This window comes from Taeniopygia guttata, chromosome 3 (assembly GCF_048771995.1).
Source record: "Taeniopygia guttata chromosome 3, bTaeGut7.mat, whole genome shotgun sequence".
Lineage (NCBI taxonomy): Eukaryota > Metazoa > Chordata > Aves > Passeriformes > Estrildidae > Taeniopygia > Taeniopygia guttata.
The window spans coordinates 23,921,227-23,948,817 of record NC_133027.1 but is presented as its reverse complement, the minus strand read 5'-3'; the positions used below and the strand labels follow the sequence as shown (position 1 = coordinate 23,948,817).

Sequence of the window (27,591 nt, the reverse complement as noted above, 5' to 3'; positions counted from 1 at the left end):
TAGCCACATTAACATTCTACAGGCAGTAGTATATTTTCCTCTTAACAGACCCTTCTGTATATTTTGTGCCATATTCTGAATTACATACTGGTGCAGTCTTTGGCCACATTACTTTTAGTTTTTACTTTCCCCTGACCTCAGGAATCTTGGCCTTTCCATGAAATGAGACAAAAAATAAGCAAGATTTAGAGCATGGATGTAAACAAAGTAGTAGGTATTACAGGGGATAATATATTCCAAAGGCCATAAAAAAAACCAGTCTCTTGTTGAGTGTACTTTGAAATGTGTAGACAAAGTTTTATTTCCTCTTATGGTGACTGTTCTTATACTTAGTTTGACAGCATCTAGGATTTTCACTGTTTCATTAAAATTAAATACTTTGTCTCCTTTATTTAGTCCCAAGGTCGTTGTGCATTATCGATTTCTTTGTCAGTTATCTTTTGGAGAGTTTGTTTTAAAGTGGGCTTAGAATATTGCATAGATGTTCATGATGAGCTCAGATATTAATACTTTAAATGAGTGCTGTAAAATTAAAAATGGCAGTGATACTTAGGAGGTAAAAAATGAGTGGAGTATCTTCTCTTAGCTATGACAGCAATAATTGTAAATCATAGGTGAGTAAAAAGGTTACAGTATTGCAGACCAGCCACTAATTCCTTTGTAGGGAATAAGTATTTTCCCTACAAAGAGGAAAAATCAGTAAATGTTATTCTTTGCTGGTTTATTACTAGATTTGGTACAGGAACTGTAGTCATATTTATTCTAAGGTCTTCCTATTGAAAATTTTAGTTATCCATAACTGCTTTGTAGTAACAACAGCTATACAAATAAAGTACAAAGTCTTACAAAGATAAATATTTTGGCAAGGCTTAAAACAGGGTTAAAATACTTTTAATAAGATCTAGTGAATTTAAAATTTTAGCCTTAATCATGAAACATATTACAAAGAAAAAAATTAATTATATTTTCATTAGGAGTATGTAATATTTAAATTTTCATTATCAAGTTGTTTCTATGTTTTTCACTGAAACATCTGTTTCAACCGTGTTTAGAACCAATTTATCAAAATGAATAACAACATTTCTAGAAGAAGCAAACTTATTGAAACCTCAAGTATGTGTTTAAAATTGACACACCTAATTGTGGTACAGAAGATGCCCCTGTGGGTGACAAATGGATGCCTGTTGTTTAGAAAACTGTTCCATTTCTGTTTCATGTCTATCTCTCCTATGAAGAATATAACAAACATCAGGCAACTTGGGTTTTGCTCTTCTCAATGCAAGTCTGTTAGCTTCCACTGGTATAATAGTTTAATGACCCCAGAACATTCCTGAAGTAGCAATTGATTTTAGTCTGAGAGAAGTTGAATTCCCATATTCTTCCTCTAACTCTGGCTTTTTCATCCTGGTTGTCTCTTCTGCTTCTAGCTGTTCACTTCAAAAGGAGAGAGACAGAGATGGGAAGTGCTCCTGGCTGTGGGATTTGACACTTGCTAGGGATGTGGGAGTCTTGAACTCTCTCATGCTGAAAAGGGCCAGTAGATCAAATTTTCTCCAAATGAGGGATCTAGACTGTGAAGTTTTAAGTGGGAAGGACCATATCCATGAGGATAACTGCAATACCGTGTTAGCTGATGCTCCGAACACATCTGTCTCTTTAGACTTTTCCATGGGACTTTCACAGGTACTTTCTGTCTAGTTTAGGGTCACAGAAGAGCTCTCTGCACAATATAGGTACCACAGCTCGTTAAAAGAAGCAAAACTAGGAGATGTTCTTGCAAACCACCCTAGTAATTTGGCCATGAAAGCAGACCAGAAAGACTTCTGTCCAAGTTCATCATCAAAGTAGTTCAAATGCAGTGGACTTTATAATACTTTTTTTTACAAACACTAGCCAAAAGGATTTGGAAACTAAAATAATGCAATGTTTCTCTGTGCTAACCTCTCTGACACTGTTTAATTGATATGAAAAAATCATATCATATCATAACTGAGATGAAAAAATAATCCTAAATCCCGTCTACTCTTTTGCAGAACTACTAGTATCTATCTTGTTTTTTGAAATAGCAGGGTATTGCAGAATTTATTGAATATGTGAACAAGGGATTGTAACACAACAAAAATGAAAACAAGAGATGCTTGAAATGTGATCAAAGTGGATATGAAACTATATGTTATTTTTCCATTAAAGCAATTTCTATAATCAAAAAGAATATTAATATCAAACCTGCTTTTTTCCCCAGTGGTTTATAAATGTTTTAATGATTACATCAAGAAGATTTCAAATTCAAATGGTTCTTTATGCACTCAAATTCCTTTGGATTCATTAAAGATTTTCCTAATTCCTGCAGAGGATCGTACAGTAATGCTTCAGTCCTGACCAGATAACCTTCTTAGTGCCGCTATAACATAGATCAAACTGTAGATCTTGCCATTTCAGTGATTTCAAATCTTACTATGATACAAAACCAAAACAAAAAACTAAACCCCCAACCCAAGCAACAACAACAAAAAAGTAGCAGTACTTCAGAGGCAGAGAAGACATTTTTTTAAATCTGTGTTTGGTAAACATGGAGACACATTTGACTCTTTTGTTCACAAAGATAATATTTTTTTAAATACTTTGAAGGAGTAGTAAAAGATGAATCAGGGATAACTTTCCTTTTAATTTGAGTGGACGAGCTTAGGCTTTAAGTGATCAGATGGACTTAGCTGCTCTGCAACATGGATGCAGCATGAAGAGTGGGGGCAGCAAACATCATGTTTCACATGCTGTGCTGGCTTTGACTGAGGTAGAGTTAATTTTCTTCACAGTGACTGGTATGGGGCTGTGATTTTGGATTTCTGCTGAACACAGATAATAGAGAGATGCTTATATTATTGCTAAGCAGTTTTTAGTTACACCTTTCCTTTTTTGTTCGTCTCTCTCATCTCTTCAGCTCCATGAAAGTGCACTACAGTCCACTTAGCTCACTTTGGATTGTATTTTCTATGTCACAGTTTAGCTGGGAAGCAATTTCTAATGCCCAGCAGAGCTGCAACATATGGTTTTCATCAATGAGGTTTCATCATAGCCTCTCTTCTCGGTTCAGATCTGTTGGTAGCCCCATTAACCTTTCTGGGAATATGTGTCTAGTTTCAAGTACTCTTGATTGGTAAATGGATTTATATTTAGGCTTAAAAAACAAGATGAAATTCAAATTTAAGAAAAATATTAATTTAAGCAGTGAGCTAGTACATATGAAGTTCAGTGTGTGGCAGCCACTGGGGTTTTCTCAGCCCTGATGATGTTTTCATCTTTCAAATATAATAATGTTGATAGCTTGTACCTATTTCAGCAAAATAGACAGCCCGATTAGATGACAAACACGAAATATACACTGTGAATTGTCATCAAATTTTCTCTTACTTTACCAATCATTACAACTAGAATGTTTTTTATGTCTAGGAAATCCTAAAGTTCATAGAAAAAAAACAACCCTCAAGTCATAAATTATTTCTTTTTTAATTAGAGGACTCTCTGGCAGTCAGGAGCAGTCTCCAACTATCTAGGCTCATGGCCCTATGTAAGTTTCTAAAATCTAAAAAGTAAATTGAAAATGTGCTTGTGGAAAACATATTCATAAAGAATAAAGAATTTTTGTTTTGGAAAAGAAAATTGATCTGTTTCTATTTTACAATGGTGTATCTATAGCAAGAGACTTCTATGTGTTGATTCTTTGCTGCTATCCCAGGGCTAGCTGATTGTGGTGTATGGCTAACTTGTAGGGGTATGTTACCCAAAGAGATTGTGGTGATACATGCTTAGATATAGAGAAAAGCTCTGGAAGCTGTTTCTAGGTGGTTCTGCTTGAGCTGAAGTGTTGGACCAGATAACACTTTCCACCTCAACCATCTTGTTATTCTATGAATGGCAGCCAGGACAAGGTTATGAAAACTACATTTCTGGTCGAGTTCTGCTTATGTAGAGGCTGTTTGTGTTCTTACAGTCCACTGAAGTGTAACATTAGGCCTAAACAATGACTGTATATGCTTTAAAATTCTCATATCAATGCTTCCAAGGAAATAATGCGCAGAAAAATATTTTAGCTACTAGAAAGTTATGTGTCAAGTTTAAAATAGTAGACTAACTTCTTTATATGGTGATTAGGAAAGTGATTCTGTATATTTAACAATATGACAAATGGTATTCTGCATTTATTTAGAGGGAGGCTATTGACTAAATTTGATTGGATTCCTGTGTATTAGATAATTAAAGTTATTGAATCTTCTCTCCTTTATGTGACAGCCTAGTTCAATTAATATCTGCTTGCTAACATAATTATCCTCACCTAAAAAAATTTACACGTATAGAAGCCCAATAGTTTTGTTGAGCCTTGCTTCTTTAGTTATTTCAACATTGTGGTTAAAAAGTTGGTGGTTAATATGCCTCCACCATCTCTCTTCATATTCCTAAATTTAAACATCTATTGTAAATAGTTTTCATATATGGTATGATGGCCATTTTAAGAAAAAAATCCCCACTTGTATGATTAACTATTTATATAAATTTAAAATATGTCTTAAATGAGAATTTTATCCTATAATGAGTTTTCAATGAATGATAAGGTGGCACTGTTTTAAGGTACAGTTAAGAGGTGGATTTTAACAATATCTAGCTATTGCAAGCCTGGAGTGCCAGAGATACAGTACATGAGGCAAAGGAAGTGTCACACTGGATAACAGTAGGTAAACTGTCTTTAGGTAATTCAACAACTTTTTGATTGTAGAATATAATTCATATTTAATTCAGTGTTTAATTAACAAACTGTGCAGTTGCAACAGTTGTTTCAGTTGTGTTTGTGAAGAGTGGTTTTATCATCTTGATGAGCTGAACTGTTACCTAAACATGGACCGGGGCCACACATAATGTGTTTGTGAAAGCTTCATCAGTCCAGTTCTTCTGAATTGTACCAAGACAGAAGTACACAAGACAAAGAAGATAATTACAAAATTCACACTAAAATAGGAATCCACATTCCTGCCAGTTCCTTCTTAACTCTCATGACTATATTGTTTCCGTTGGAAAGCCACCACATGGATTATAGTTGACACCTAGATGAGTTTAGATGTCTTGATATTAGTTGAAGCTCTTCCTCCTTATCAAATATGGTTTTATTTCATGACAAAGTAACCCTCCTAGCTGATCAAGGGAAACCAGGTGGTGTGATCTTTTTGGATTTCAGCAAAACTTTCAATACTGTCTCTTACAAGATCCTTCTGGACAAAATGTCCGGCACTCAGCTGAATAAATACATCATGTGATGGGTGAGAAACTGGCTCATGGTTTGGACATAAAGGGTGGCAGTGAAAGGGGTGAGATCAGACTGGTGACCTGTCACTAATGGGGTTCTACAGGGCTTCATCCACAGCCCAGTTCTCTCCTGCATCATCATAAATGACTTGGAAACAGGACTGAAAGGTATTCTGGGCACATTTGCACATGACACAAGACTGCAAGGGGCTGTTGACTCACTTGGAGGCAGGGAGGCCCTGCAGGGAGATGACAAAAAATTAGATGATTGGATAGTCACCAGCCATATGAAGTTCAACAAGGGAAAGTGCTGGTTTCTGCATCTGGGAGGGGCAACTCTGGACGTATGGACAGACTGGGGAGTGAGATGCTGGAAAGCAGTGCCACAGAATGTGGCATCCTGGTTGATGACAAGCTGAATATGAGCCAGCAGTGCCCTGGCAGCCAGGAGGGCCAACCCTGTCCTCGGGGGCATCAGGCAGGGCATGGCCAGTCAGGCAAGGTAGGGGATTGTCCTGCTCTGCTCTGCACTGGGGCAGCCTCATCTCGAGTCCTGTGAGGCAGTTTTGGGTGCCACAATGTAAGAAAGATATTAAGCAATTAGCAAGAATCCAAAAGAGACTTACAGTGATGGTGAAGGGCTTTGAGAGGAAGCCATATGAGGAATGTCTAAGGTCACTTGGTCTGTTCAGCCTGGAGGAGACTGAGAGAGGACTTCATTGCAGTTACAGCTTCCTCCTGAGGGGAGGAGGAGGGGCAGACATTGATCTCTTCCCTGTGGTGATCAGTGACACAATCCAAGGGAATGGCCTAAAGTTGTGCCAGGGGAAGTTTAGGTTGAGTATTAGAAAAAGTTTTTCATACATAGAGTGGTTGAGCACTGGAATGGGCTCCCCCAGGAAATGATCACAGCGCCAGCCTGACAGAATTCAACAAGTGTTTTGGCAGTGCTCTTGGGCATATGATGTGACTGTGGGGGATGGTTCTGTGCAGAATCAGGAGTTTGATGATCCTTGTGGATCCCTTCCAACTGCTTATTCTGTGATTCTGCATCTTATAAACCTGTAATTCTTTCTCCAAGGGAAAAGACATAAACTAGTCCAGATCTGGAAATCTAAACTACCATGCCTAAATATGTATAGATTCATTAAAATTGTAATTCTATTTAATTTGAATGTCAGTATTGCTGAGCCTTTGCATGTAATGTTGGTTTAATAAAGTCTTCAACATTGTTACATTTATGAGAAATGCATATACACAAATACAACCTTGTAGAAAATACAGTAGTACGGTTCTCTAAATATTGAGCAAAATGCTTCAGTTCTGCTGTATTGCTTAGGCTTTTGTTTTTGCACTGAGAGGATTTAGACAGGGCCATTCCCAGGTGAATGAATTCTGTCCCTTCTTAGGAGATAATTTTTGAAATTTAATTGGGCCCAAGGTTGACCAACCATGTTGAATTCCCCAAGGTGTTAGAGGCTCAATCCTCAGATTTTGTGGTATCCTAGTGATCTTTGATAAATGGCTAAAGAACAAGTGTAAGTGAAAATATAAGGAAGAAGGTTGATGTGTCTTGAAAGAAAGCATAGCATTCTCTCCATGGATACAAAATAGGTTTCCTTTACTCCATACATTTCCTAATGAGATTAAATACTTGGATATCACTCCACCACAAAGGCCTAATTCAGTTACTTGGAAAGTGTCAAATGAGAAATTATAAAACAGAAGCAGTGTATTGCAGCATTTATTGCCTTTTAAGAGTACAGTGCATTTACTCTTCAGCTCATGATTTAAATAGATGTATCTTTGATGCACATCTATTAATCTTGAATTGTAAGGATATTTCTGTGTATTAGAATATGCCCTGAGGCTTCCTTTCCCCCTCCCCTTCACTGGTTCTTTTGGTCACATCCTTCAAACACCTGAAAAGGAAGCTCATGAGAACATTCCCTGACATTAATCACAGCAGGATAAAGTGTGGAGCTATTGATTGCTGATAACTGCATATCTTGAGCATTCAGTGCCATTGTGTTCACAATGTGATGAATGCACTTGCAGATGGCTTTGTCTGTAGTGGTTGTAAACTCCAGTTACTGGCTGAATTAATTTATAGTAAATGAATAAAATCCTCTTGGGCTGTTCCAGGGAAGAAACTACTTGTCGCATTTTTTCTGTTCTGAAAACAGCAGTCATAACTCAAGTACATGTGTCAGCTTCCCAAAATGTGGAAAAATGCCTTGTATAAATAAAATTATTCACTTTTAAAGCCATTATCTAAAGAGTTTCGGGAAACAAGCTGACATCCAAATAGTAATTTAATCTTTTGAAATGAATAATTTTTCACATGCATGCTGTTAAAAATTAAAAGGGCATGGCATTCATTTTTGTGTTAAAGGTGGATACTTCTAGAAATCTCCTGTTTTTTCTTTTTTTTTTTCTTTCATTTTTTCTTAATTCATCAGTGGAGTTTCTTGCTTTTTGCCCAAACAAGCAAGCAAAAATCAATCTCAGAAAGGTCTGAAAGAGACTGGTGAAAACCCACGTGGAGAGTTAACTGACTTGAAAATGAATGAATAATTTACTGGTATTCTAAATCTTGGGGCGTACCAAATTAAAATCAGGTTTTCACAGTTTCCCTGATGATCTTGGCATTCTTTTCCAGTCTTAATTATTCTGTGATTCTTTGGATGTTCTGTCCCTCTTAGTTCTCTTTATCCTCTTTATTCTTCCTGAGCTCAAAGGGAAATACTTAATTATGATCTTTCAGGCTTTACTCACTATGGTTTGTTTTTTTGCTGTTACTTTACTGCCCAGTAATTGTTTTTGCTGTACCTACCCCAAATAAACAAAGAAATCCCCCTAGTGAGGCTCTGATCTCACCCTCCAACAACCTGGCTGTCCCGTGCGGTTTGGAATAACGCTTTATCTTCCACGAGTCTCTGCTGGCTGTTTATGCTTCATTCAGAGAAGATTAAATGTGTCATGATGTGGATTGGAAGGGGAAGCGTGCACCACAGGATCCTTCCCATAGCAGCCCAAATGGATGGCAGCATATACAGCATATTACACTTACAGATGTAAGACTTGCAACTATTTTGATGGAGAGAGCAATGTTTTAAGCACATCCCATAGCACACAGACTGGTACAAGAATTCTAGAGCAAAAGTGCTTCATATTTGCTTTCTTGCTGAAGTTCATTATCACTAATCAGTGACTATACTGCTTTCACAACTGCCTTGTGCTTTGGCTCCCAGTATGAGAGCACTGACAACACAAATAGCTGTAGCTGGTTAAATTAGCCACATTGCAGAGCATATTATTGGCTGTTGCATCATACTGCTGCTTCTCTATTTAAATGACTGAGACTGAATTTTTTCCTGTCTTAAGATACTTTATAGTTATAAAAGGGAACATATGATAGAAGTTATTTTTCCTGTCTGATTTTCATCACAGGGCTTTAAATATCCCAGTATCCCACTATTTTTCTGGCACTGGAGTTGACAACACATGCATTTTTACAGAATAAATCAGCTGGAATGTGGTGGTTATGCTGGCTAGTATGCTTTTTGTTTGTTTGCTTTTTATCACTTGAAATTCTGACATGAAATCCCAGTTTTTGAGAACAGGAAGGATTATATTTGATAGTTTGTTTTTGCCATTGCCATTCATTACATATAGTAAGACATTGAAGGAAATACAACTTCTGAAACAACTGTTGAATCAATCTATGTTCAACTATAAAACATACATCATGGTTGAATTATTGCTTTCAAAAAACCTTACAGATACATAGAAATCTGCCATGTAGGAAGATTTGAGCTTAGTTGAACTAATAATTGTGTTTAACCTCAGCCAGAGCCACACAGCTGCTTGCTCACTACTCCCCTGGGATGGGGAAGAAAATCAGAAGAGTAAAAGTGACGAAACTCATGGGTTGAGATAAAGGCGCTTTAATAGGTAAAGCAAAAGCTGTGTATGAAAGTAGAGCAAAATAAGTAATTCATTCACTGCTTCCCACAGACAGGCAGGTGCTCAGCTGTCTCTAGGAGAGCAGGGCTCCAACACACCAGTGGTGAGTTTGTACAACAAACAGCATCTCTTCTTCTTCCCCTCAGCTTTATATGCTGAGACTGACATGTCTGCAATATCCCTTGCATCAGCTGGGATTGGCTGTCCCAGCTGTGTCCCCTCCTGACTGTGCACCCTCACCCTCTTTGTTTTTGGGATGGGTGAGGAGCAGGAAAAGACCTTGGCTCTGTCAAGCACTGCTCAGCAACAACGAAAACATCCCTGTATTATCAGCACTGTTTTCAGCATAAATCCACAATACAAGCTCTATGAAGAAAATTAATTCTCTCCCAGCCAAAACCAGCACATTACTGAATGGATTAGAGATGAAAATCTGTTCCTGTTGCACCTCTAAAAACCATTTAAACAATGACAAGCTGATTCAGCAACACTGCTATAGATTCTGAAAGAGCTGTAAAACGATTATTCAGTGGCACAGTAAAAAATATCAGATTGAAAGAGTGAAATCTTAGCAACTATTAATCAGCACATGCATTTATAATTAATATGTCAAAATAAAAACTTTGTATTAAAAGTGAGGTGCAAGAGTTGCAAGTGACAATTAATAAACATACGCTATTCTAATTCATGCAAATTGAGAGGCTGTGATAGTAAAGAATGTAATAAAATGTTGTGGATTTTTAAAATTACACACTACTTCATTGTCTACTGCATCTTTTGAAGTGAAGGCAGTAGCAAATCCTGCCGATATATTTAAAAGAAATCATTATTTGAAGACGTTTACAGTTTTTCACTATCTTGCAGTCTTGTCTAGGAAAACTACTGGACACACAAAGCAATCAAATGTAAAATCTGTGTGTACTCAGCAATGAACGAGCACAGTTCTATGCATTAGATGTTGGTTATCTCATCAACAGAATGACACTGGGGTGTGCAGTTTTAAGTAAAAGTGTTTTCCAACTTGAAAGTACATATTTCTCAGCTAGCCAAGATTACCTTTCTGTGTGCAATTCATAATGTCATTCATGCCAACACATTTTTATTACAGTTGCTTACTGTGACTGCCCTGTCAGACGTGACATTTTCAACAACATCTTCCAGTTACAGGAGATAATTGTTTTTCATGGGCATCTTGGTTGTCAATGGATTTGTATACCAGTAGCACAAACATTACTGAAATTGAAATATCAAAAACTATTACGTTACCACACTAGAAATACAGAAACCAGTATTATAAGCATTAGGGAAAGGGAAATACAAGCCAGCAATGTCACCTTAACAAGCCATTTGAAATCTGACTTTAGTATACCAGAGATTATTCTGACCAAAATTATGAGAGACTTTTTGAAAAATGAATAATTATTCTTAATTGACTTCTTGAAATGTTTTTTGATTTCAGCTAAGAATAATTTCTATCTTGAAGCTTGGATAAAAAAAATTATGCTAAGTTGATATGATGTCTTGCTCTAATGAATCTCAGTTGAGTCAGATTTTTGCTGCTTACCATGTATTTCAGGGAATACAAAAGCAATGAGAAAATTACTCCTGATAACCTTGGTTACCTTTGAAAATTTGATATTATGAGCAATTATAAAGAGGTGAAAAAAGAAAAGAATTGCAAATTAGGTCCTTTTTATTGCTGGCAATCGTTTTCAGCATGAAACCTACTTTTACTGTTCTGTATATTTAAATGTGTATTTTACGTTATCATTATGAAGTGTGAGATTATTGATATTTAGTTTTAAATGCCTTAAAACTCTCATATTTTTGTTTACAAACCTTTTTATTAGTTTCAGCAACTACACTTTCATTTTCAAAATGGTGAATTCTTTGAGAATATTTGAGTTTGAATTATTATTTTCACCATCTGACAAAGAACTTGCATATTTCTGTGAATTTTACGTAAGTATGTTAAAATATACATATGCATGCATTGAAATTCAGACTACCCAAACTGTACCAAAATTGGGATCTAGGTAGGCACCTCGGCTTGAAAGAGAAATTCAGGATCCTATCCTCAGACACTGCCTACTCTGGTAACACTTTTAGCTATTCAGCTCCTGCAGTTGGACTAAACATCTAAAGTTGCATGTGCTCAGAAACAGGCACCACCTCCCACCCTAATTCCAATATAGAAACTGTGTAGGAAGAGACACAGTCTCCACCTAAATCCCTTAGGCATACTCAGACTACATTTAATACATTGATAACAGTAAGTTCAGAAAAAAATGAAACAGGTGTACATTCTCATTCATGCCATTTTGCAGAACTGCTTTATAATTACAGCAGATTCCTGTTTAAATACTTGTTTTAAAGTAAATTCTGAGGTTTTAGGTCTCTCAGACTGACTTAAAGCAGATCCAAGACAACAGAACAAGCGCTGATCAGAAAAAAACAAGGTGGTGACCCACATGTTGATAAAAAGATGTTCTTTTTACATTAGTAATGAGACTCTGAGTAAGGAGTGTGAGAGAATTTGGGGCAACAGACTAGCTGCCACTATCAATTTGTACTGTCCCTTCTGTAGGACTACCTCAACTATTAATCCATCACTTCTTGAATTATTGCAGTTCAAGGTGTAAAACATAATGTAAATTGCATGTTTCTGTTTGCTTTGAAAAGCTAGGTGGTAATCTGAGATGATTTTGGAGCTGCTGGTCACCTCAGATGTTCTACACTTGAGGGTGGACAGACTTTTGAGAGCAGGAAGCCTTTGCTGCAAATATATTAAGGGTGGAAGATATTCATAACCATTTGGGCAAGTCTGTTTTCAAGTAACAGAGGATGGTTATCAGGAATTTCTGTTTCACAAGCTGTGAGGTAGGCATAGTTCCAAAGAATGAACAATAGCAAAGAGACAAAGCTTGGACTGTGGGATATATTTTGGTGAGCTGGAATTCTTTCCTTGTAACAAAGTGTTTCTGAAAGGATAGTTATCTTGCAATGAGTTACAGATTCACCACCCTGATTAAGAAGAAGCATCTAATAAACAGAAGTGGATTTTTTATCTTTAATAAATCATCTAAAAATCCTTAAAAAATATTTGTAGTAATGGACGACACATATGTAATATACATGGTGGTTTTATTGAAGAGTTTAAAGAGCGTAAACTTTAGCTAGTGATGGATTCTTAATAAGTAGGAAGGGTTATTGAAGTCACACAAAATACATAAGAATTAACCCTCTTTACGAAGTGTATTCTTTATAGATATAGTGCTTTATATATAGTGCTTAATATATTCTTTATATATAGATTCTGTGTATAATATGTGTATATATGATATGATTTAAATCCATCCTCTTTACCTGAAATGTGATTGAAACGTTTACAAATGCTTCAAAATGTTTTATCTATATGCTAAAGAGGTGTTTTCAGTACGTATGTTTGCTAACACAAATTTTAAATGTGGGGAAGATATTATTTCATGTGTCTTTTGGAAGGAACTGTGCAGACCACAGAAGTATTGGAACAAAATGCAATAAGGGAACAATGTTGGTTGGGGCTACTTTGCAGCACAGTTTTGAGACATCAATACTTTCCTGTCAGTGCTGCATGTAGATAATCAGATCTTGAGACATCTCCTTTCTTTGTTATAAATTGTGGAAAAATTTATGGTGACACTAGAAGTTTAAGTGGAAATACTTCACTGTCAAATGTTTTGTGGGTTTTTTTTTGTTCCCTTTTTAATAATTCTAATCCCTGGGTTATAAGCATATGCAAACCCCTTTCTAAATTGAATAGGAGGAGTCTAGGCTAATAACGAAAATATTCCCAGTTATCTAAGCATTTGGGAGTGTTTAATCATATTTTATGTATTTTTATACAAAGGTAGTGGGTAAAAAACCCATGCTTTATTTTAATGTCTTTCTAAAATTATCATCTAAGCAAAATATTTCATAATTACTTTATAGTCTACAAAATACTTTTAAAATTCATCTATAGTATCTACATGTCAGATTTGCAGAACATACTCCTCATCTCTGCAAATTAAATGGCTGAGAATATGGACACTTAGTGGATGATTTAGTTAAAATTATCCCCTGCAGCAGAGGGTGGGTATGAGTTCTTCACAGCTGAGAATGATTTTGATAATTGTGCAACACTCAGCAGCTGCAAAATCCCTGAGGATGCATGTTGCTCCTCTTCCAGAGCAGCCTGGTTTTGCTCTGCCTGGCAGAAACAGTGTGACCCCTCCTCTCTCTTACACCCATCTTGATGCGGCTTTCTGGAGGTGCTCGGTTTCCTCGAGTCATCAGAGGAAACTTGTAGACGCTACAAGAAAATGCAGGAGAATTTTTCCCCTACTGATTGACAGATCCATTTAGGACGATTCAATGTATCTTTAAATAATGTATATTCCCTATCTGCTTCTGCATTGGTGGAGATAATTTTCTGACACATTGCCATCTAGTGGCATTTCTCTCATGGAGCCTATTACAAGATGCTAAATCCTTACTTCAGGCTGCCTAATCTTTCCTTCAGTGGCTGATAGTGACATGTGACAGATAGAGCTGAAAGAGAAAAAAGGAAAAAAGAGAAAACATAGAGCCATATTTTTAATTTTAGCAGACAAAAAAACAAACAAACAACAAAAAAAAAAACAACCCACCAAAAACGAAGGAAGCAGTTACCTGCCTTCAAGCTGGCCTTATTTCTAAGTAAAATATTATTCAGGTTTTCAATTCATTATTAAGGAGAAATTTAAAAGCACTAAAGCTAAAACCTGTATTCATATAAAATTGCACATCTCTTTTTCTGAGAAGAGCCTGAAGATAGGAACTTTTAAATAGATCTGAAATATTACTCTGATCCCTTGGAACTGTGTTACTTGCTTGTGGGCAAATTTTAAAATATCAACTTCTTGGTACTGATGATTCACAGATATGTTTTAAACATGACTAAATAATTGGTTACTGTTATTTCAAAGCGAACAATCATTTTTCCAGGAGTTTTGACTCATTTGCTCCAACTAATTTAAACATGAACTGAAAATACACTTGTTAATCACAGAAAAGAAATTTCACTCATTTTAACAAAAGCAACTAGTTCTGATGAAAGTTAATATCAGAAGTGATAAAGCTATCTCATCAGAAAATAATTTAAATATAATTATAAATAACAGAATCTTGGCCCAGGTTTTGTCTTGTGCACATTTTTGCTCATTTTATGTGCTCAAATGCACAGATCCCCCTAAGTTCATGCAGATATATATATACATTATTTATGTTCCTATGCACTGTGGAAATGCCTGAATATTCAGTGTAGTAATTAGGATAATAACAATTCAAATTTATTCTTTTAGATAATCAAATTATTTATTCCCCATTCCTACAGTAATTCTGGCTGTGAAAGCCTTTGCAAAGGCATTAAAGAATCAATGCCAGAAAAGCTTGGAGTGATTAAAAATTAAAAGAAAAAATAAAAATTTGAATCCAAATGTAGAGTAATATATGGTTTGCTCAGATATCTAAATTTAATTTTTAAATGTGTTAGAAAAATGTAGTAGGTGGAGTATCCTTGCTATACTTTGAATGTATAAAATGATTAATGGTAGATGTAACACAAATATTGATATACAGTTGGTAACCCATTGTTTGATGATTGTGAACTGTTTCTAGGCATTTCTATCTAATTTTTAAAACTAAAATATTTGAAAATACAATGATGCATTTTCAATCTCTGAAATAAATAGTATTTCAGAGATTCATAACTGCTAGCACAGTTGCATTTTTGTCTTACAGTTAGTTTTTATATTTGAAACCTATGTATTTCTTTCTTAACCATTGGGTATCTCATCATGAGGTTGGCCTTATCTCGTGTCAGGATAGCAGGAAAGTAAATAGCACAACACTTTCTTTGATACAGGCTGGGGATGATGACATTATTTGTGAGTAGCAAAGTCAAATATGAACAGCAGAACTCACCCAATCCTGTCCCCAAGAGAGTTAACATGCTAAACTATTGGTTTTTCATCTACATAACATCAAACAACTGCATAGATTTCAGCAGAAATATGGATTTTGTCTATTTTTAATAGAATGATATATGGATGGAGAGATGTATTCTGCTAGCTATAGATTAGCTATCAATAATTTGAATAGGGTGGCTGTGTGGGGGAAGTGGTACAGACATGAATAAGGCATGGTTAATGCATTTTTTAATTTTTTAATACTTGGATGTATTTTAATAAAGTATTGATGTAGAAATACTAGGCAGCTTAACACAAAATGAAAGTATCACTCAATTCAAGGACACAGTAACAGGGGTGTAAATGATATGATAATCTTCAATACTTAAAAGGATTAAAGTACTTATACTGTCACCAAAATACCTTAATATTATTTAGACAATTTGCTGACTTGAGTACCTTGGCGCTTCTTATTAACATTTATACAAATCAATCAATAATGCTTACCATTCACTGCTCATTTTGGTAAGGAAAATGTCAGGGTGTTAATATGAAGTGACATAACCTTGAGTGATGCTGAGGGAATTATATATTCTTTGTAAATACAGTTTTATTCAGATGAAACTGAGAAAGGTGAAAAATGGCTTGAGAAAAGATATGTGTCCAATACAAGAAAGAACAAGAAACAGTCTTCTGACTCATGACAGGTAAAATAGGTAATGGGCTAGGTAAGTGGGAATAAAGGAAAAGGAGCAGCAGGAGTGCAGGAGGTTCAAGATAAAGAGAAAAAAAATTCTAATTTCAATTATATAGAACTTAAGAATGCACATCTGCAGTGTAATTCAGTGCAAGTCACAGAGTAACAGTGGCACATAGCTAGTGGGTTAATTTGGAAGGATTTATCACCAAAAGTGTGAGGGAAAAGCTCAAAGTATTAGGTAAAACCTTTTCTTTATTCAGAATCGGAAGGAAATTATTTCTGAACTTCTGAGTAAACTTCTGTTAATGCCTTCTGAAACCAGCCTTCATCTGGATTTCAAGTTCAGGATAATTCAGGAAAAAAGGTAACTATGTACCCTAGAATCACAGAATGTGCTGAGATGGAAGGGATCCATGAGGATCATGGAGTCCAGCTCCTGGACCTGCATAGGGCACCCCAAGAGTCTCACCATGTGCCTGAGAGTGTTGTTCAAATTCTTCTTAAGCTCTGCCAGCTTGGTGCTGTGACCACTACCCTGGGGAGCTGTTCCAGTTCCCAACCAAGCTCTGGATGAAAAATCTTCCCCTGATATCCAACCCAAATCCCCCTGACTCATCTCAATACCATTTCATTGAGTCCCATCAATGATCATGTGAGTGAAGAGATCAGTACCTGTGCCTCCATTTCTCCTCATGAGGATGTTGAAGACCTGAATGAGGTCTCACAGAGTATGATTTAAATATGACATGGAATGTGTGGAACACACATTAGTTGGAAAAGGTAATTGTTAAAATCTCCACTAAAGTGTTTACCCTTTGCGGTGTTCATCTTGGGAGCATTAATAACCTGAGTGTAAGAATTATTTTGACAGTTTGTGTCGCCATACGATTTTATGTTTTCCATGGTGTAGCTACTCTGTAAATTGTTTCTGGAAAACTGGAATATGTTTTAGGTAATAGAAGAAGAGTTGGACAGCTGAAAACTTAAATTGAAGAGGAAATTATATCTCATAGGCATAATAATACTTTGGATTGGTGTTTGGCAAGAGAGGAGTCTTAGAGCTTTATAGCTTCTGGTGTTGACTGAAAACAACGCGAGGTGGCATTTTGAGCACAGAAAAAGTGATGGTGGTGTGTGTGTTCTCAGATTGTCTTCTCAACCTGCAGATTGTCCAAGTCAGCATGTACTGACTGTCCTTGCCCTTTCTTTCCAAGACTAATTTTTTCTCATTTGTCTTGTCCAGTCTATCTGAACAATATTTTAATGAATCTTTTGCAAGTCCCCCAATACAGTCTTTTTTATAATAATTTGAAAACAGAATTCTCAAATCTTTGAAATCCAGTGAGATGCAGAACATCTAAAACTTTTGCATTCAGTCCCAGGAATGAAGGAACAGCTCTTTAACTGTTACTATGTTCTTGTATAGCCATTGCAACTGCTTACAGAAATTTTTCAAGTGGCCATAACAAAAATATTTCTCTTTTATCCCCAAATTCCAAAATTAATCTTAAGATTTTGACACTTTTCTTAAAGAATTCTTGATTGTGTTGACTGAAAAATCAATACTTCCTTTGACTTGTATTCCTGGAAACTTTGGTTCATTTATCACCATTCTATAGCTGACTTGTTAACATTGTGCTCTGAGATATCTTATTTCTTCACTTATTATTGTTATTCTGGCATGATTTTTTTTTTTCAGACAGTGTCGGGGAGGGTATTGTCTAGTGTTCCAAAGGTACATAAATGAGCTCAGTTCTACAAAACCCTTCCCTCTAGATGAAAAGCTATACTGACCCTTGTATCAATTGGTCAATACAGGACACAGGAAAAGAAGAAAGCTGCTGATCTGATGTCAGGCACTGCACACAACCTCTTTTGGAGCCTGAAGGTATATGTGTGTAGTGATAAAACATTAATATCTTCATTTCAAAATAAAAACCACTAACAGCTGCCCTGAACACAAACATTTCTAACTAGGCAATTTAAAGAATAATCCAAATCACTTGAGAAAATATTAGGTGTAAAAAAGCAACAAGAAATGATCCAACGTAAGTCTTTATCTTACAAATCTTTTTGAACAGCAAGAAATGAGGAAGATAAAAACTGAGATAAGAAGTAATACTAAAACTGAAGAAGAGAAGTATATACATTTCCATTAAAATTGTACTTGACATATAATCTTGCTTTACACAGTACAGAGATTTCATTTTATTCTTAAATATACCTCAACAACCCCCTCCCCGCACCTTCCCCCCCCCGCCCCCCCCCCAGTCAGAATCTGAGAAGCCAACTGAAAATATTCAGAGGAGCAGACAGAAGTTACAAGAGCAGATTTGGTGAGAAAAGGGGTCCCTCTCCAGGCTGCAGTTTGCTAGTGCCCTTGTGCTGTTGACACAAGGTTACTGTAGTTCCCTCTTTGGATGCTGCTCAGATCCTCCAGCACTCAAAGCGAGGTTTGCATCCAAAGAACTGAGCTTCTATTCACATATCTGGAACAGCAGTATTGTTATTTTGCTCCCTTCATGGTTTTTCCTGTGCCAAGCCGGCAGAAAGCTACAGAACTGAATCAGAATTGCATTTGGCTTCCTCAGTAATCGCGACAGAGTAGGCCCTGTCCCTGAGGTTGCTTGTTTGTGTTCATGAAAAGGAGTGGAGAAAGATAGTCATCCCTAGAAGAGAAAGTGCATTGTGTTCTCTACAAGCTTCAGCCATTGGAAAGTCATTTTACATTATCTGCAATTTCTTTATACTGTTTTTAAAGATGCTTACACAATTTTTAGACAAATACTTGAAAGTGTTTGAATTACTGTAAAATTCTTTGAACTAAATAGATATAGCAGCTAAAAATAGGTAATGTGTAGCAGATGTAGCACTGCCTGTAAACAGTGTTATAAATAGTTATATAATATCACAGATGAAAAAAATTGCCAACTTCAGAAGTTTTGTTAAAATCTGGGGAAAATATGATCATACTTAATATATTTATGTCACAGAATTCTTTCTGGTTGTAAATTTATTATAAAATTGTGGAGGGTGATCTTATATAGTGTTTCCCAGAGTTTTCTAAGCTTTTGATAATCTTTCTGAGACCATTTTACTGCGTAATTCTTCTTCCAGGGGAAAATTTTAACGTTTATTTTTCTGTATTTTGCAACTGTTTGAAAAGAATTGTGGAGGAAATCTTCCACAGATAAACTACTGAAGTGTAATGGTAAAAAACCTTTGGAAAGGTTTTTTTCTTTTTCCCTTTTGTTGAATAAATGCAGCAAACTATTGTCTGCCATTTTGACATACTACCTGCTTTTAATTTTCTAATACATAATGTTATTTCATAAAGGTTCAAGGCAGCCACTCACAAGGTGATGCAGGGAAACAGCTCAATAGTGGCCAGTAGCCTTCCCTAACTTAATTTAGGTTAGTGAATGAAAAATATTGCACCCAGATGAAACATTGTTAAATTGGTCAGAGCTAGGATTTTATTGCTTGGTCTAAAATTTGATGAAACTTTCACCTAAAAGTGATGATCTGCACACAAGTAACCACTAACTCCCTTTTTGCTCAGGTTGCTGTTCATATAATCCAACTTGGACAACAAAGAATTTAAGACAACTAAGTCTAATCTAGTCATCATGAACTCATGAAAAGGAATGAGCTTCTTTTTATCCTAAAGTAGGTGTCTCACATAGGCAAGATTGATCTCTATAGGGATCTCTTTCATTAGAAATTACCTACAGAGACATCAGATTTGAAGGTTTAAATTACATCAAACTAACCGTATTTCCAAATGACTGAATGTTTCTTTACTATGGAAATTCCTCTAGTAGGAAAGCTATATTTGGTTTTTGTTTCATTGTCTATTAACTGTTTTTAAAAATTTATTTTATAATAAAATTGTTGCAATCTTTTCTGCTTTTGTCACTAATGTTTGTGTTTTAGGGACATCATAGCAGCTTCTGCCTTAATGAACCACAGGACCCTAGGGAAGATGACAGGTGCAACTGAGCTATAAAACTAGTGGTAGATCGTGTCTCTGGACAAAAAACTCAATCAGAGGACAAAGCACAGTATGAGTGCAATGCAGAATGAAGGAATTAAGACATGTAATGGATAAGAAACCACTTCATTCTCTGTAAAAAATGTATTTTTGCCAGAAGTTTGCAAATGACCTGTCAAACCTGATTTATTATGGCAACTGATTTTACAGGGATATGAAATCCTTTTCAGTAGTCCAAAGGCTTCTTTAGATCATTGTGCATATTTGATTTGTTAGCAGGAGATTTTTAAAAGTTTTTTTAATATTCAGCTTTATATATAGAGAGTTAAAGCCTGTTACCTGTAAAATAAGGATAAATTATGTGTGAATTAGGGAGGTGAAATATAATGCTTCTCTTGATTTGAGATTTTATTTGCATTAGACATGTTTGAGATTGATTTAATGAAGAGATAATGTCAAATTACAGTTAATTTTAATAAAATCTTAGTACAGTATGTCACCTTTGCAATCTGCAAAGGCCTTAATTTTATCTGCAAAATCTGGTGCCACAGTTACAGGATTTCAGCTTCAGTTCTTAAAAAAAACCTGTAAAAATTGACAAAACTACTCAAAACAGGACTATTGTACAAAGCAAAGTCAGAGTATCAAAACTTCATTTTCTTAGGCAGGGAAGATGGAGTAGTGAATATTCCTAGCAGCTTGAGAATCATTCTTTATATTTATAAATAAATTCATTCACAAATTTCTGTTTTTCTCAAAACGTTGCAATACTTCTTGATGTAGGGTAACTATCACTGGTATAGAAGGAATTGTTCATTACTGAGATTTTGTTAACCTCTTAAAAAATACTTACCAAACCAGTATTTTTTAAAGTGAGATTTTCCATTGTAAAAGCCATCTTAACTCTTAATATTTATGCAAATATCCATTAAACCTATCCTTTGGCATAGTTCCTGCTGCTTAGTGCAGTGCCAGTTCAGGCTTACAGGCTTGCCATTCCACAGATCTTCTCCAGAACCCTTTTCTTTTAAGCAAACTGGCCTGACATTTGTCATACATGACTATTCAGCTATTTCATTCTTAAATCTCATAGAACTCAAGGGGTAACCATTAAATCCTGAGTATAACATTTAATCCTGCTGATCTTCTGCTGCTAATTTTGTCAGCTTGTTCTGTAATCTCTTCTACTGTCACTATAGTTTTAAATGGATTCTCTGATGAACGCCTGTGCAAAAAATGGTATTGAGGTGGGAATCTCCACAGTTTTTTCAAAGTGAACATTGATGCCAAGAAGTCATTTAGCTCCTGTGCAATTGCATGTCCTTTCTAAGTGTTCCTCTTATACCCTGCTCATTAGGAGGACCTGCAGGCTCTCTACTAGGCTCTCTGATCTTGATTTGTCTGAAAAAAAGACTTATTATTACCTCTGAGACTTATTATTACCTCTGAAACTCTTTTACTAGCTTTTTCTAAAACATTATTTTTCAGTCTACCTTATCTGCCAGAGTTATTTTCTTCATTTAAACTCAGCTTCAGTTTTTTTGAAATGCATTCCTGTATCTAATAGACTTCTTTACCCTGCTAGTTAGCTGGGCTTTTTAGTCCTTTTGTGCCTTTTCAGTCTATTCTAAAGAGACGGTGTGCATTTGCACTATGCTTCCAATGCAGTTTCTTTACGAAAAGTCCATGCTGTCAGGAAAGATTTAATTATCCAAGTTGCCACTTTTTGATGAGCTTTCTCTTTTCTAAGCATTGAATTAAATACAACCCTTGTTCTGCATTAATACAGTGTCTAAGTATGTTAAGTACTTTCCTTAATAGATTTTACCATTAGTACTTACTAATTACATTCATATAGACACTTAGCACATTAGCAAAGCAACGTATTCAAATTCAGAACCACAGAACCATAGAATGGTTTGGGTTGAAGAGAGCCTAAAATATCATCAATTTCCAAACCCCCTGGCCATGGGCAGGGAAAACTTCTACTGCATGAGATTGCTCAAAGTCCTATCCAGACTGGCCTTGAACACTTAGAGGAATGGGGCATCCAAAGCTTAATTTTCAAGAACTCTCTGTCTGGCATTCCTTCCTTCCAGCATGCCAACTACAGTTCACAATTTGATATCATCAGTAAATTTGCTGAGGATGATCTTGATCCCACTGTCCATGTCACTGAAAAAAAATGTTCAACAGCTCCAGTGCCAGTGGTGACCCCTGAGGAACACCACTCATCACTCCTTTCCACTTGGGCACTGCGTCACGGATCACAGATTTTTGAGTGCAACCATTCAGCCAGTTCCTTATCTACCAAGCTGTCCATCCATGAAATCATTGTCTCTCCACTTTACAGACAAAAGTGTTGAGTGGTACAGTGTCAAATGCTTTGCACAAGTCCAGGTAGATGACTTCAGCTGATCTTGCCTTATACACTAACACTGTAAAACCATCACAGAAGGCCAACAATCTTTTCCAGGCACAATCTTCCCTTACTGAAGCCATACTGGCTCTCACCAATGCCCTCCTGCATAAACTCCTTTGAGAAACCGCAATTTAGCAATATAGTTAATTATGCGGCTTTGGCGTGTTTGCCTCATCTGGCACAGAGAATTCCATAAGTGCAGCCTTTCTTTCATGTGTCAGGTAGAATAACATACTATTGTGTCTCTTTTTGTTTAATTTTTTCACATTATAACCTTCTGTCACTGATGATTACTGCCTGATTGATTGATGGATTGATTAATAGCCAATTTCAGATTTTTCCGGAAGACCAGAGGAAATGAGGAAACAGTCTTGACAGAGACTGTTATCCTCCTGTCTTTTTCTCTCTGAGATTGATTACATCTCTACTGCAAAAATCACGGTTTCTAAGTCCTCTGATCTCCCTCTTCCACTTCTGATTATAGTTTTCAATTTAGTTTTAGCTTAACAGCCTGTCAGCCAAATTCACTGGCATGTTCTTGAAGCTTAAAGCATTTTCAGCTTTTGGCTTGGGTTATCTACTGAAATGGTCAGCAAACAACTGAACTGCAAATGCATGAACTAAAATACATGTGATTGGAAAACTTGAGCACCCTTTCAGTCACCTGAATACTGATGTTCATGAATATTAGAACAAATTACACCACAGTGCTAAAAAAGCACCCAGTAAATTGCCTTGAAAAAAATAGTGTTTCCGATAATCTGTTTTTCATAGCATTTTAGAAAATGAGGGGTAAAGGTCTCTTGTATATTAACTATAGCACCATGTGACTGGTATTCTTTATCAGTTGCTGAGCAACGGTCATACTCTGAATTTTTAAACTCATTAGCAAGCTGAACAGGCTGGCATTTGGCAGATGTTATTTGATTTTGTTTGGAGGCAAGTCAGTGGGGAAGACAGAAGAGACATTGAGCTCATTGTGTTATCTTGTGTCTCTTATTAAATTCTCAAGATATTTTAAACACATCTAAGGAGACTGAAAGGAACGTCTTAATTTTCAGGTCATTCACAGAACTTTTATGTGATTTGTGTAGTAATATAAATGAAACACGAGCTAAATTTTTTAGCTTCGAACACATTTTAATCTGTACCTAATATTTTCCTGAAGTGTTTTGGTCATTAGTAATGGCTGAATTAGCTTTATTTAAACCCTCCAACCATGCAGGAATTTCTTAAACAGTTTTTCCAGCATACCTCATCCTTGACCAGGAATATTTTATTTTTGTGTTCCAGTTGAAGCCTTTTTTAATAGAAGAACTGGCAATTGTTATAAATTGTCTGGTGCTGTGTGACAGTGATGTGATGTGACTGTGCATCCACAAAGAATTCACTCTGCTTGGATTTTAAGATTGCGATGGCCAAAGATTACAAGTCTTGGCAGTCTGCCTAAGTAAGCTTAAACCACTGAAACTTTCAACTAATGAGTTACATACCAGCAGGAGACCTCTACAGAGCATGAGTATAAGGGAAGTCAGATACTGTCAGATTTGTAACATTAATTCAGGAGCACAGATCTCCCACTCAAATACCAGATGTCAGTGTATTGTTTTGTTGACTTATTAATGGCAGTTTTAACATGGCTGTTTTTTCTGACTGAAGCTGATTAATAACCTAGTGAAAAGAGAGTAATACTATTCTTTAGTTTCTAAGGTCTGTCTTGAATATCTTCTTTGTCTAAGGAATCTTTACCCAAACCACTTACTTCCATGTGATTCAAAGGATCATTATGAATGACTAAATTATTATTGTTGATTTTCACCTCAGTAGCAGACATGGTACCCAACTCAGGTTTTTCACACATGGATATATGAACGTTAAGAAATTACTCATACTGGAATATGGATTAAGTGTTTTATAACTTCTCCAAAACTATTTAAATTACAAATTTCTGATAGTCTTGCAAGCACTTGCTGAGCAATTCTGGAAACTAATTTTGCCTGACTTCTGGGCATTTTGAGCTTTTTTCAACCCTATTTTCCTGGTCACAGAGAGTCTACATATTCATGTCAACAGGATAGTAATAATATTCTAGAAAATAAGTCTATCAAATCTACAGGGCTGGCTTCTAAGACAAAAAACAAAAAACAAAAAACAAAAAAAAAACAAAACAAAAAAAAACCCACAAAAAAACCCAACAAATATCAGGGTATATTAGTCAGTCATTAACATAAATCAACAAAAAATGGAATATCAGAGTAAAGACCATAAACTGAAACTAGCAATAAAAAAGAAAAAAGATATACAGAGAAAGTTGGGTTGAGTGAAACCACCTGTTTTGTTAGAAATACTTAGGGAACATAGACCAGACTCACAGCTGGAATCACAGTTTATAAGACACAGAAAGACTGTTCTGCAATATGTAATTGCTAAGTTAACTTCTTGCTGAAGGATATTAAGGATTTTAAAAATTTACATAAGCTCAAAGGAAGACAGAGTTAATGGAAGAGAAATCCATTAGGGTCTTTGGCTGAGTGAGCTTCTCAAGTACAAGTTATTTGGGTTAAGAAAGTGTTACATACTGAGGAGTGTTACTAAATGCTTTCTCTGATTTTGTATCTTTCCTAGGTACCTGGTATTGGTCACACATCCTTTCAGTCTTAGAGTTTACAATCATCTCTTTTGAAGCTGTTTATCATTAATTCTACATACATAAATCTAATAATTCCACAGAGTTGGTTGAAGTTTCTTTTGATTAGGTGGCTGGTTTGTTGGTTGATTGGTTGGAGTTAGGGTTATTTGTTTGTTTGATTTTGGGTTTTTTGTGGTGGTTTGGTGAGGGAGCTTGTTTTGCTTGGGTTTTTTGCTTATTTTCCTTTGTTTTTCTTTGTTTTCTTTTTAAATGCACATCTCTCTTCTGTAAATTCTTTCAGCATTGAGCCAGATAAGAGACCAAAACCATCAAATGCTGCAGGGTGCATCATGTAGGAGGTGTGTCTACACAAGTACTCTTCTCACTGCCTCCTTCCTGCCCTGTGGAGCCACTATTAATCATCTATTACTGTTGTACTGAAACCTTTTTTTTAGTGCAGATTGGCTTATAATTGACAGGGAAGGAATTATAAAATCTTCCTGCTTGGTGAAATTTTGGAGCCTCCTTAAGCAGTTTCAAAGTTTAGATACCAAAAAGTTTTGTGTTCCAAGTAATATCAGCACAATTTTCACCAAGACTTATAAAAGTCTCTCTAACACAAAGAGGGTCTTTTACTCTTGAAGATGAAGCTCTGTAAGGTAGGGCAGATACTGCCAGGTAATTCTAAATCTTGGGATCTACTTCTAGCAGAAACACATTATAAATTCACCTCATGAATGGAACTGGAATCGTTGCTGTATGTTTGAAAGCAGGAAAAAATTAGTAAAGACTGTCTTCCTACTTTTCTTCACTGTTATCACTCACATAATTTCTATCATCAGTATAGAAAAAAAAATGGTTTTTGGTACAGTATACCTTTCTTAAACATCAGTTCACAGAGTGGTTGAGGTTGAAAGGGATCTCTGGAGGTCATCCAGTCCAACCCCCTGCTCTGGCATAGCCACCTAGTGCCAGTAGTGCACAACCATGTCTAGAGGGGGTTTGAATAAATCTAAGAAGGAAGGCTCCATGACCTCTCTGAGCAACCTCTGTGAGTGCTCAGTCCTCACTATAGTAAAAAGCATTTCCTGATGAAGGGCAATTCTCGAGTGTCAGTTTTCCCCATTACATTTTATCTCATTACTGGGCACCCCTGAATAGAGCCTGTCCCTGACGTCTTTGCACACTCACATCAGATATTTGTATACTGATAACATCCCTCTGAGCCGTCTTTTACAGAATGAACAATCACAACATTCTTGACATTTTCTAATAATGAGATGCTCCAGTCTCCTAATCATCTTAGTGGCTTTCTTCAGTGTGTCCAAATCTCTCTTGTAAGGGACAGCAAAGAGTTGAACCCAGGACTCCAGGTGTGGTCTTCCCAGTGTTGAATAAGGGGAGGAATGGGTAAGGCTGGAAGGGACTATTGGAGGTCATTTAGTCCAGCCTTCCTGCTCAGTTAGGGAACCCTAGAGCATATTACTTGGGGGTGTGTCTAGGCATCTTTTAAATATTTCCAGTGAAGGAAATTCTACAACTTCTCTGGGCAATCTGTTCCAGTGTATGATCACTCACACAGTGAAGAACCTCTACTTTCTACTATGTTTCAGTGGAACTTTCTGTGCACCAGTTTATGCTTATTGCTCATTGCCCCTTGTCCTATTGCTTGGCACCACCAAGATGAGTTTGGCTTAATCCTCTTGGTACCCTCCGTTCAGATACTGAGAGACATTGATGAGCTCCTCTCTCAGGTGACTCTTCTAGGCTGACAGGCCTTGCTCCCTCAGTCTTTCCTTGTGCTCCAGTCACTCAGTCATCTTCATAATCGTCCACTGGACCCACTCCCAGACCTTCATGTCTCTTTTGTACTGTGGAGCCCAGAATTGGACACAGCAGTCCAGATGTGGCCTCACCAGGGTGTACTAGAGGGGTAGGATCAGCTTCCTTGACCTGGGTATTGTTTAATGTGTTTCATGTTTCATGACTTAGCCAAGAGCACAAGGCTCTTCTTAATGCACCCCAGGACACCACTGGCCTTCTAGATCACAAGGGCACACTGCGGGTTCATGTGTTTTGTCCACCAGGACCTCTTACCAACAGATCAGCTCCCAGCCGGTACTTGTGCCGGTACTATTCTTCCACAGGTGCAGGCCTTCACACTTCTTCCTGCTGAGCTTCATGAGTCAGTCAAGATCTCTCTGAATGTCATTGTTGACCCTCTGTCAAATCAGCCCTTTGTCCAAGACCGCACATTTGTTAGGAGTAGCCTCTGCCTGATTATCCAGGTCCTTGCAGATGTTAAACAGGACTGGACCCAGTATTTACCCCACTGGTACACCAGGACTTCCAAGTAGAGTTTGTGTGGCATATCATCACATCCTGAGCCTGGACATCAAGACAACTTCCACTCCACCTCATTGTTTATTCATCCTGTTATAGTTATGATTAAGTATGCACAGGAAAGAATTTTCTGAATGGTGTTGGTTTAGAGACACCGATTTTTAGGACAGAACTAGATAGAATTGTCTTTGAGCTGACATGACAAGCAGTATCCCAAGAAATTAATTGTCTTATTTGTTTTCATTCTGGTCATCTAAATTCTGAAATCTAGGG

General features: G+C 36.5%; 1 protein-coding gene and 1 long non-coding RNA gene across 3 annotated transcripts in view; both read left to right on the top strand.

Annotated features, from left to right (window-relative positions):
• The window catches only part of CSMD1 (CUB and Sushi multiple domains 1), a 1,058,834-nt gene that overhangs the window by 419,365 nt on the left and 611,878 nt on the right, over positions 1-27,591 (top strand). The gene's annotated exons all lie outside the window — the stretch shown is intronic.
• LOC140683511 (uncharacterized) lies at positions 875-17,626 on the top strand. Its single transcript, XR_012054680.1, has 2 exons — positions 875-1,683; positions 1,715-17,626. It is a non-coding gene; the product is annotated as an uncharacterized lncRNA (long non-coding RNA).